Source organism: Cryptomeria japonica, chromosome 9 (genome assembly GCF_030272615.1).
Source record: "Cryptomeria japonica chromosome 9, Sugi_1.0, whole genome shotgun sequence".
In the NCBI taxonomy this organism is placed as follows: Eukaryota; Viridiplantae; Streptophyta; class Pinopsida; order Cupressales; family Cupressaceae; genus Cryptomeria; species Cryptomeria japonica.
This window is the reverse complement of record NC_081413.1, coordinates 190,101,017-190,111,013: the sequence shown is the minus strand read 5'-3', so window position 1 is coordinate 190,111,013 and position 9,997 is coordinate 190,101,017. Positions and strand designations below refer to the sequence as shown.

The following is a 9,997-nucleotide window of genomic DNA, read 5'->3' as shown; positions in this document are numbered from 1 at the left end:
AGAAGAAACATTCAGATACTCACCATATATATCAACCATTTGTTGTTGGAGATAGGGTGTTTTTGAGAGTGCGCCTGTGAAAGAGTCCAATCCATTATGGAAAGGGCTCTAAGATAGTACCTCGATTTGTAGGAACCTTTTGAGATCTTAGAGAGGATTGGTCATGTGTCTTATTGACTTGCTTTGTCGCCTAACTTGTCTTGCATCCATGTTTCAGTGCTTAGACCCTATTTCTCCAATGTGACGTGCATGTGTTGGATTGGTATGCCTTGAGGATGGGAAAATTTCTTTGGAGCTTGTGTGCATAGTTCAACACCAAATATTGATCCTTAGGGGTCATGAGATAGAGCAGGTAATGGTCCAGTGGGATCCTAATGATGAGACTTCAAAGACTTGGTAGGATGCAACACAGATGAGAGAGCTCTTTCCCTATTTGTTCTTAGGCTTCCAAGAGTAAGCCTAGCTCTAGGGGGGAGGATGTAGTGCCCCTCCATGATTCATACTTTGATGGCTGTGATGGATATTGATGGACTCTTTTTATTTCTTGTTATTCCATGTTTTCATGTTTTCTCTATCTTGTTGAGATACTTCTTCATATCGGTGGATACATTATTGTATTTATGATGATGATTCTATATTTAGGGTTACTTGATGATGTTAGGGTTTAACATTTGATGGACTTTATGATTATGCATTTCTGAGGTGATATAGTTTATGTTCACTTCCTATGATGTTATATCTTGTGCTAACCCTAATTTTGATAATCTCATTTCATATGGATGATGGTTGCTTGATTAGGTTATTATTTGCAAGCGTATAAGGGATGATATCACATCACTCATCATGAGAAGGATGTGCTGTTATAATTCCCTTCACCTAACTATGATGAATTGATGTATACATATATATACATATGTTTGTCCAATGTTGATGTTGTGTACGGTGTAGGTACTAGGCAACGACTCCACCTGGTTCATAGCAATCTTGCATCAACCAAAAATATTTTCCTTTCTGTTTTGTTTTTTGTTTGCACTTTCAATTTTACTTTATGTGTATCCCAGTTTTGGCTCAACGGATCCTATGGAGTTGGATTCTACTTGAAGACTTGATCATCTTTCTTATTTCTAGACTGCATCGCATTTGGATAATTTTTTGGCAAGATATCGCTACCGATTTCCATGATAGTTTCCTGTTACTAGTTGTTCCTTTGTTACTGGTTGCTTGGACCTATTCTGGCGATCTATCGGAACCCATTCTAAAGCTTTTCGAGCCTTGGGAATTGATTTCGATGTTCCTTGGCATGTGGCCGACCTTTTCCGCGATCTATGTTTCATCCTTTGGATTTTGAAGAGGAATTTCTTGGCGAAGGCCGACCTTGTTTATTTTGCACGTTAGGTCTTGTTCTTCGGGTTTTGATCCCTTTTGGGCTGTCTGGATCCTTTGGATCGATATATATATTTGTAATTATGCATTAGAATGCAATCAATGAGATTCAAGGAGAGAATCAAGTAGCTAGACTGTGCGTAGAAGATAGATCACAAGATTCAAGGTCTCGGTTGTGACCTATTCTACCAAGCTTGTGAGACGGTATGTTGTAACTCGGTTGTTATCGGTTGAATGTAATCAAATTTCATGCAATAAAACAATCTGTTCTGCATTGCCTCCATCATATCTTTTTGTTTCGGTTGTGTTTACTCTTGACGACCGGTCCAAATCGATCTCTTTGAAGTCCCTCCTCACCGGTGACTACTTCATTGGCAAACCATACCTCCTTGACCTTACGAGAGGTGGATTTGGTTCCACATGGGTGTCACAAGAGCGTCGGGGTCAAGAGGGCTGCTAGGATCACTAATGGTGATGACATGCGATGACACTCTTCCCTAAGTGTGTCCTAGAACCTTAATCTAAGTGTCGTGTAGAAGCCTTTGGTAATCAGTGTTATGTTTGTTCTAGTCCTTGTGATTGTTGCATTTGTGTGTTCATTGCTTTTCCATGGATATGTTAGTGTCAGCCTTAAAGGTATGTTGGTGTGTGTGGGGCCTTATGTCATTCTCCAAAGCATGGGAGGTGGACCTTTTGGTTCCACATGGTCGGGTGGTTGATGCTTTCATCCATTGGGAATTTTGGTGTTATGTTCGTGACTTCATGGATGGATTGTCTTCTTCAGATGCAAGAGCTTTAGAATCATGATGCAGTAGTATTCTCTTAGGTAATGATTCATTCATGTACTTAGAATAGGTTTCCATTTATATTTATTATGTAATAAGAACACTCTCATTGAGAGAAAGATGTAATAATTATTTAATGTAATGATGTTAACTTTGTGAATGTAATACAAGTTTAGATAGTTCAGTGTTGGTACCGTCTATCCTACATGGATGATTAGATTCTTAATAAGTAAGATATTATATGTAATGCATAAAATCTTATTTTATGAGCAATGTAATCATGTGATTAGATGTTATGGTTATATGTTTATGTACAAAGTGATCTTAGGAACATTTGGATTTGGGATTTAAAATGAAATTAGCTCCTCAGAGTAATTATGGATGGTGTAATTCTTCTTAGATTCCATTTCTAAGTTAATATTCATTTACTTACATTTAAGGGTTATGTTATGCAATGATTAGATTAGATATGATTCTTATGCCTTAGTATGTGATAGTGTTGCCTTGTAGTGATGCTAGGGGTCCTTAGATGATAGAGGTGTTATTGCTTTAAGATGTTTCTTCTTGTGCTTAGATAAGTTGTTCTCATGTCTAATATTATGTTGTTCATTATCATAGTTTAATGAGTTAATGCATCTCTCTTTAAAAAAAATGTGTTTGCCTCCTTGAGGTTAGTTAGTTGTGTTGTCCCCTAGGGTTCCTCAACGAGGCATTACATAACTTTTGTTACACTTGATCAATATGAGCATATGAGGGATCATTTTTATATCCACATGGTGGACAAGACAAAAGAATACACGTAGCCTTAATACTATCAAATACAAGATGTTGATATAGGAGTGCAAATTAGAGTTGGAGAAAAGAATCACTCCAACAGACTATAAATACCATCTTCAAACATATGCAGAAAGATGAAACCACAAAAGAAGAGTTGAAGGCCCGAATAGATGAACTTAAAACATATGTTAATAATTAGGTTGGTCCAATAGATACAAAAAATCCTTCTTTGAGTCTAAAAGAAGCATTATCAAAGGATAGTACACTACACAACCCTAATGGTTTTCTAGTTGTAGCTACAACATGGAGAGAATATTTAAAGGTCTTGGGTGAAGAGGTAATAAGGAAGGATATTAAAGACTATCATTCTATCTATGATTTTTATGTGAATTTTCCCCCAAGAGAAGATAAAGTTATCAAATAACCCTTTAAAATTAAAAGAGCAATAAAAATAAATAATATTATGATCCTTTAGTTAAAGAAGATATTAATAAATAATATTTATAAAAACCCTTTAAAAAAGGAGAGGAAAAATTATCTATTTAATATATTAAAAGGAAACTCTTATCAAAGGGTGTAATGGTTTAGAAAAAAGCCTTTAACATGTTTTATAGAGCATTCATATGATACTTGAGAAGGGGTCATGGAGATCATTGAAGGAAGAAGAAGAAGGTGGCTTGGTGGGCTATGGGAACTTGGAGAAGGGGGCACATAAAGTGTGTCCAACTAGGGGTATAGAGTGCACTCAAGATTATCATAGCTAGGGTTGTTGTGCATGTTGAGGTAATACTGTGAAGCATGCTATGTAGATGCCTAGAAGCATTTGTTTAGTTCTGAATAAGAACTACTTCCTATTAGATGTGCCATAGATATGAAGGCCAAGATCACTGCAAGCTTTTTAGAGTGAGAAAGTGTTGAACACACTGAATACTGAGAAGGGGGGGTGGGGGGGTGGGGAATGAATCAATATATTCAAAACTTAAACCCTTTAGCATAATTCAAATTCAAAACCCTTAAGAAAATTAGTAGTAATGAAAGATAAATAAATGAACACCAATGCATAAGAGAACACCAAAAAATGTAGAAAACACAACAAGGGAAAAACCACAATGAGAAAAGCTACTTGGAACTACTATCCAAATCTAGCCTCACAAATAAAAACAAGATTACAATTGTTTTAAGGTTCACTTCCTAAGGAAGCACATTGCTCCCTAAAGAACTTGTCGAAGAGGTTCACTACCTTAAAGCAAGATACAAGGACCAGTTGAGGAGATTCATGAAAATTTGAATTATAATGAATAAGCCTTTAGCTCACAACGTCCAACAATCTCTTGAGAATTTAGTTTCCCTTGGATGACTACCTCAAGCAATCATTAAGCAATTCAACTCCAAACCTTTCCCCACACACTTTTACTGCACCACACTTTTCATCTCATAGTCCACCACTTTGCAGCTGATATTGATATTGACATGTTGAACTCATATTATAAAAAAGAAACAAACACTTAAACTTTTGATATCTAGGATGAAATAGCCTTTGTCATTTTGTCCCACTAGCATGATAATGTCAAACTTGTGTGATATCCTCCTTTACAATTATTGTCAACTAGAACTAATTTATCCTCACTTGTACCTATTTTTTAAATATAGTGTGCTACTGAGAAGCACCTTTGAGGATTCACTATAGAGAGTTGAAATCTAAAAATTTATTGGCTCCAAGTTAAACCTTGATACTAATTACACAAGCTTTGAGTCACGAAAGACAGATGATGTAGAATGTGTGGGTGTAGTAATTGTCGATGTTTGATGCAACACCTTGTGCCGCTACTTGATAGTGTTTTCATAAATCTTATTAATAATAAATGCATTCCCAATCTTCTACTAAACACTCTTAAAATCGTTTTAAATACACGATCATAGATATTCAATTCAAATATTTTAACAAATTAATTAACAAATAATAATAAGATCAAATAAAAAATTAACAAAAATATATAAAAATAAAAATTTAAATTTAGAAGACAAAATCACATAGACAATTCTATCCAACGAAAATAATTACACTAATAATCCAATCCAAAATATAGAAATAAATATAATAGGCAAATACCATAGTAAAATATGGTGCACCTTCATATAAATTAAAAATTCAATAACTTCAGACCGTTTATATTCAAAAATTCAAAACGGTTACAGTCATGAATTTTTAAATTCAAACCTGCACACGACCGCCGCAAATACATCTCATTCCCTTCAATTCCTTAGCAAATACAGGGCTTGTTAATTCAAATTCTGGCCGTCCGTCGTTAACGGTAAGATCCATCTGTCCGTTGATCCTCTCCAACGGTAAGATCTATCTGGCAATGACTCCGGCTTCCATAAATTCTTTGTTTTATTAATCTTTTTATGTTAGGCTTCGAGAACGAACTGTTCGTCTTTGTTTCGTGTGCTACTCCACTTCCTGGTATGCATTTTTCCAGATCTGTCGTTACGTTTTTTTGAAAGAGAATATAAAGATTTATTTGTTGTGATTTTATTAAATCTTTTATTATGCTCTGCTTTCTGACTGCCAAAATGGTGAGATTCAGAATCGGAAAAATATTAAATAGTTATAATGATAATAAATTAAATTTGAAGATGAAAATTGGTTAATTGTTGAGTTTTTTTTGCATGTCATTTTTGTGGTTGTAGAAGAATTGATTTCTGAAGTCGTGGGCGATCGGGGTTCAAGCTCATTTATGATTAGCTGGTTCTTGTCAGAAGAGATGATAGATAATTGCAACTGCTCCGAGGTATTTAGATGTTTTTCTGTGATGCAAGAAGATATTTAGGTACTTTTTTTATATCAATTTGAGATGATTTTGAAATCCTGCAATTGGGAGAACATCTGTGAGAAAACCCAAAATCCTTGATACACAGATATTTACACAACTTTCCAACAGTAAGATGAAACTATCTGGTAGAATGCCCCTACAAGCTGTTTTGACTAACTCCATGAAAAACCACCACTACAACGTACAAACACACCTTCATTCATCCATATGCTTTTGAATATCTCCTCTCATTTCTCCAGTCTTGCAGTAGCACCTCCTTCATTATACCTCGAACTATAAATTACAAGGAGAATCCCCTGTATATACACATATCTTATTTCCCGGATTCTAATCCCATGTTTAATATATGATATATGGAGTTTCAAATATGTTGACCCCAGATTTTGGTTTATCCCATCTTTGTGAGTATATAAACTTTCTAAGATTCAATCTTATACCAGATAAATTCTTCGAAGAATACATTTGATTTCAATTTACACCTAATATGTAATTTATGACAGACACTATGTGTTGTCATACCTCTTGACCCTTAAACTAGGTAAAGTATTGACTGAATCAGGCTCATTAAGTGCATTTCTTCTTCTTTAGAATTCTATAATACAACTACACCAAACATAAATACAGACTTACCTTGTTGGAGATAAATTTATCTAAAACTGAAAATTGTAGACCTGCTTCCTGCTGTGAAATCCATGTACTACCGAAATTACAGAATCATCAAAAGAGGCATCATATTTAATAAAGAACTATTGTTTGTCTGAACTTTATATCCCATGTGTAACAATAATTATAGACTTGTTCCAGATATCAATTAGCCTAGAATAAAAAGGAACAAAATCACAAAAAAAAGATTCCAATTACAGAAATGCTGTCACAATTCTAATTTATATACCTGTCCAACAAAATGCAGTCCTATTTAAACTTTTTGCAATAAATATTAAAAACAGATCTGACACACACAGAGGTCCCTGTTACTAAAACTTGTCTAAAATATAGCTGCTAAATAGTCTCACTTATTCTTCAAATTTATTACCCTCTCTATTATTCTCACTAGTACCCTTATTTTCACCGGTAGTAAACAAAGTGGCAAGAAACACAAATAAAATTACAACCCAAATCATAAACTAAAAACATTTGCAATGGAATGCAGCCCTGTGTGAATGTTGTGCAATAGCAAAATATTTAATGAACTTATTTAAAACATCCTCTTCAAACACACCTGCATTCATCCATGCACTTCTAATGTCTTCTCTCATTCTCCAGTCTAATACCTCCTTCATTTAGAGTAGTACCCTTCTCGCCTGTACACCAGGAACGATAAATTACAAGGAATATCCCCTGCATATACACATCTTATTTGCAGACCAATTTTTCCTGAAGGTCGTTTCTTAAAAAGAGTACCTTTCTATGCCTTCATATTGTATTTGACTTAAATTCACACCTAATCTGTAATTTATGACACTCTGCGTGCTGTTATACCTCTTGGCCTCTAAACCAGGTAAAACATTGACTGAATCAGGCTCATTAAATCCTCCTCTTCTTTAGAATTCTACAATATAACTACAGCAAACATGTTGGAGAGAAATTTGTCTGCAAGTGAAAACTGTAGACCTGCTTCCTGGCCAAAGGTGGACTACCTAATTATCATCCACCTAGTGTTCTCTTCAATCAAGACTGCCAGTCTTAAACCACAGACACTAAGCAACATATTATGTTTAGAGAGTATTAGTCAATTTTGAGTGTTTAATATTTTTAGTCTAGAAATGTATTGTTAGTGTGACCATATATATTAAGCAACATATTAAGCCTAGAAAATTTCAGTCAACTCTGAGTGTTAACATTTATAAGCCTAAAAATGTAAGCTTAGTGTGTGATATTTAAGCTGTTCCAATCAAGACACAAATGATGCCCATTTGGGTCAGAGGTAATTAATTAAAGTCAGTAGTTATAGTTTTATGCTTTCACTTGTACTCCATAGCAATAGTGTGTTGTCTATTGAATTCTAATTAATTTGTATTTACCATAAAATGCGCATCTGTATAAAATGCGAGCATTCATTTTCCATACCATGTTCTTTTTGTTTTTGTCTCCACTATTTTTTCTCTGTTCTCATGTCAGAAGAGTCAAAAGCTAGTCCAATGAAATATTGTTTTGATCTAAGCTCATCAGCAGGAGGGAAGCTTTTTCCATTGCTAAAAGAATTGTCTATGAAATCTGGTTCAATTGCCTAAATGGGCTCCCGCCAATAGAATGACCAGGCTATCATTGAGGTAGTACTAACTGTAATCTCTAGAATGCATACTAGAAGTATTTCATACTAGACAATAGAAATAAGCTTTTAAAGTTTTTTGTTCTTGCTGAAGTATGAAAGATCAGGAGAGGCTGGCGAGATTCCGACTGTGAATTTCTTCGAAAGTACAGTGGGTACATTGAAATTACTGCCAATACTGTTCTGTCCATTCTAGTTGTCGAAAGAGTTTCTTACTATGTGTCTGATGCTGAAATCACCCCAATTTAAGTGGATGTCATTCTACAAAAAATTTAATATCAAGCCTTGCCCTCCTGAGTTTTATTTCTCCCAAAAGATTGATTATTTGAATCTTAGTTTGCTGAACTTTGTTAAGGAGAATCAAGGTATGTAATAAAATCTCTTCTTAGGAGTGACTACTCTTACAGTGCTTTCAGGAATCAACTGTGTAGCATTAAATTGCCATTCCATATTTAATTTTTAATAAACAATAATTTAAATAAATTAACTTTGTTAGTTAATATTCTTTTATATATATATATATATACTTTTTTTAAGCACGATTTTATTATATTATATTGTCCAATGTAAATTAGATTCACTCTTAATATCAAGAGCCAATGTATTAATCATAGTACAAGTACAATTTAAATTCTTCTATTTTGTATGTATTAATCATAGTACAATTATAATTGTACTATAATTTAAATTCTTCTATTTTGTATGTGATTTCTTATTAAAAGAATATTTCCTTCCAATTCTTTTTTAAAATATTTTATCTTATTAGTAAACTATCTTATTAGTATATGAACCTTCCATTCCTTACATCTATATTAGAACCATATTAAGCGCCAATACTTCAAAGTTTTCTAACTGCCAAAATGGTGCAATCCAGAACTGGGAAATTATTAAATTGCTACAATAACAATAAATTAAATTTGAAGATGAGAACTGGTTAATTTGTTTAGTCTTTCTTGTATGTCATTTTTCAGGTTGTAGATAGAATTGATTTCTGAGGTTGTGTAGAGTGGGGCGACCAAATTGATTAAGGGGGTTCAAGCTCATTGATGATTTGCTCGTTCTTGTTAGAAGAGATGATAGATAATTGCAACTGTCTCGAAGGTTTTTGGATGTCTAAGTTTTTCTGTATCCCAACAGAGTTTCAAATCACAAGGAAAAGATGCAACGAAGATTTCTCATACAAATCTTATAGGTACAGATACTTTCATCAATTTGAGATGTTAATGTTTCTCAATGATTATGTCATACAAATCTTATAGGTACAGATACTTTCATCAATTTGAGATGTTAATGTTTCTCAATGATTATGAAATACTGGGAGAACATCTGTGAGAAAATCCAAAACCCTTGATACACTTGCCCTGCAGATGCTTAGACCTTTAACACATCTTTCTGATTTGCTCGTTCTTGTTAGAAGAGATGATAGATAATTGCAACTGTCTCGAAGGTTTTTGGATGTCTAAGTTTTTCTGTATCCCAACAGAGTTTCAAATCACAAGGAAAAGATGCAACGAAGATTTCTCATACAAATCTTATAGGTACAGATACTTTCATCAATTTGAGATGTTAATGTTTCTCAATGATTATGTCATACAAATCTTATAGGTACAGATACTTTCATCAATTTGAGATGTTAATGTTTCTCAATGATTATGAAATACTGGGAGAACATCTGTGAGAAAATCCAAAACCCTTGATACACTTGCCCTGCAGATGCTTAGACCTTTAACACATCTTTCTGATTTGCTCGTTCTTGTTAGAAGAGATGATAGATAATTGCAACTGTCTCGAAGGTTTTTGGATGTCTAAGTTTTTCTGTATCCCAACAGAGTTTCAAATCACAAGGAAAAGATGCAACGAAGATTTCTCATACAAATCTTATAGGTACAGATACTTTCATCAATTTGAGATGTTAATGTTTCTCAATGATTACGTCATACAAAACTTAT

At 33.9% G+C, this 9,997-nt stretch overlaps 1 long non-coding RNA gene across 1 annotated transcript; it reads left to right on the top strand.

Annotated features, from left to right (window-relative positions):
* The first annotated feature begins 5,362 nt into the window (after positions 1 to 5,362).
* On the top strand, positions 5,363 to 8,436 carry LOC131040964 (uncharacterized). Its single transcript, XR_009104950.2, has 4 exons — positions 5,363 to 5,409; positions 5,637 to 5,737; positions 7,941 to 8,049; positions 8,143 to 8,436. It is a non-coding gene; the product is annotated as an uncharacterized LOC131040964 (long non-coding RNA).
* Positions 8,437 to 9,997: the final 1,561 nt, after the last annotated feature.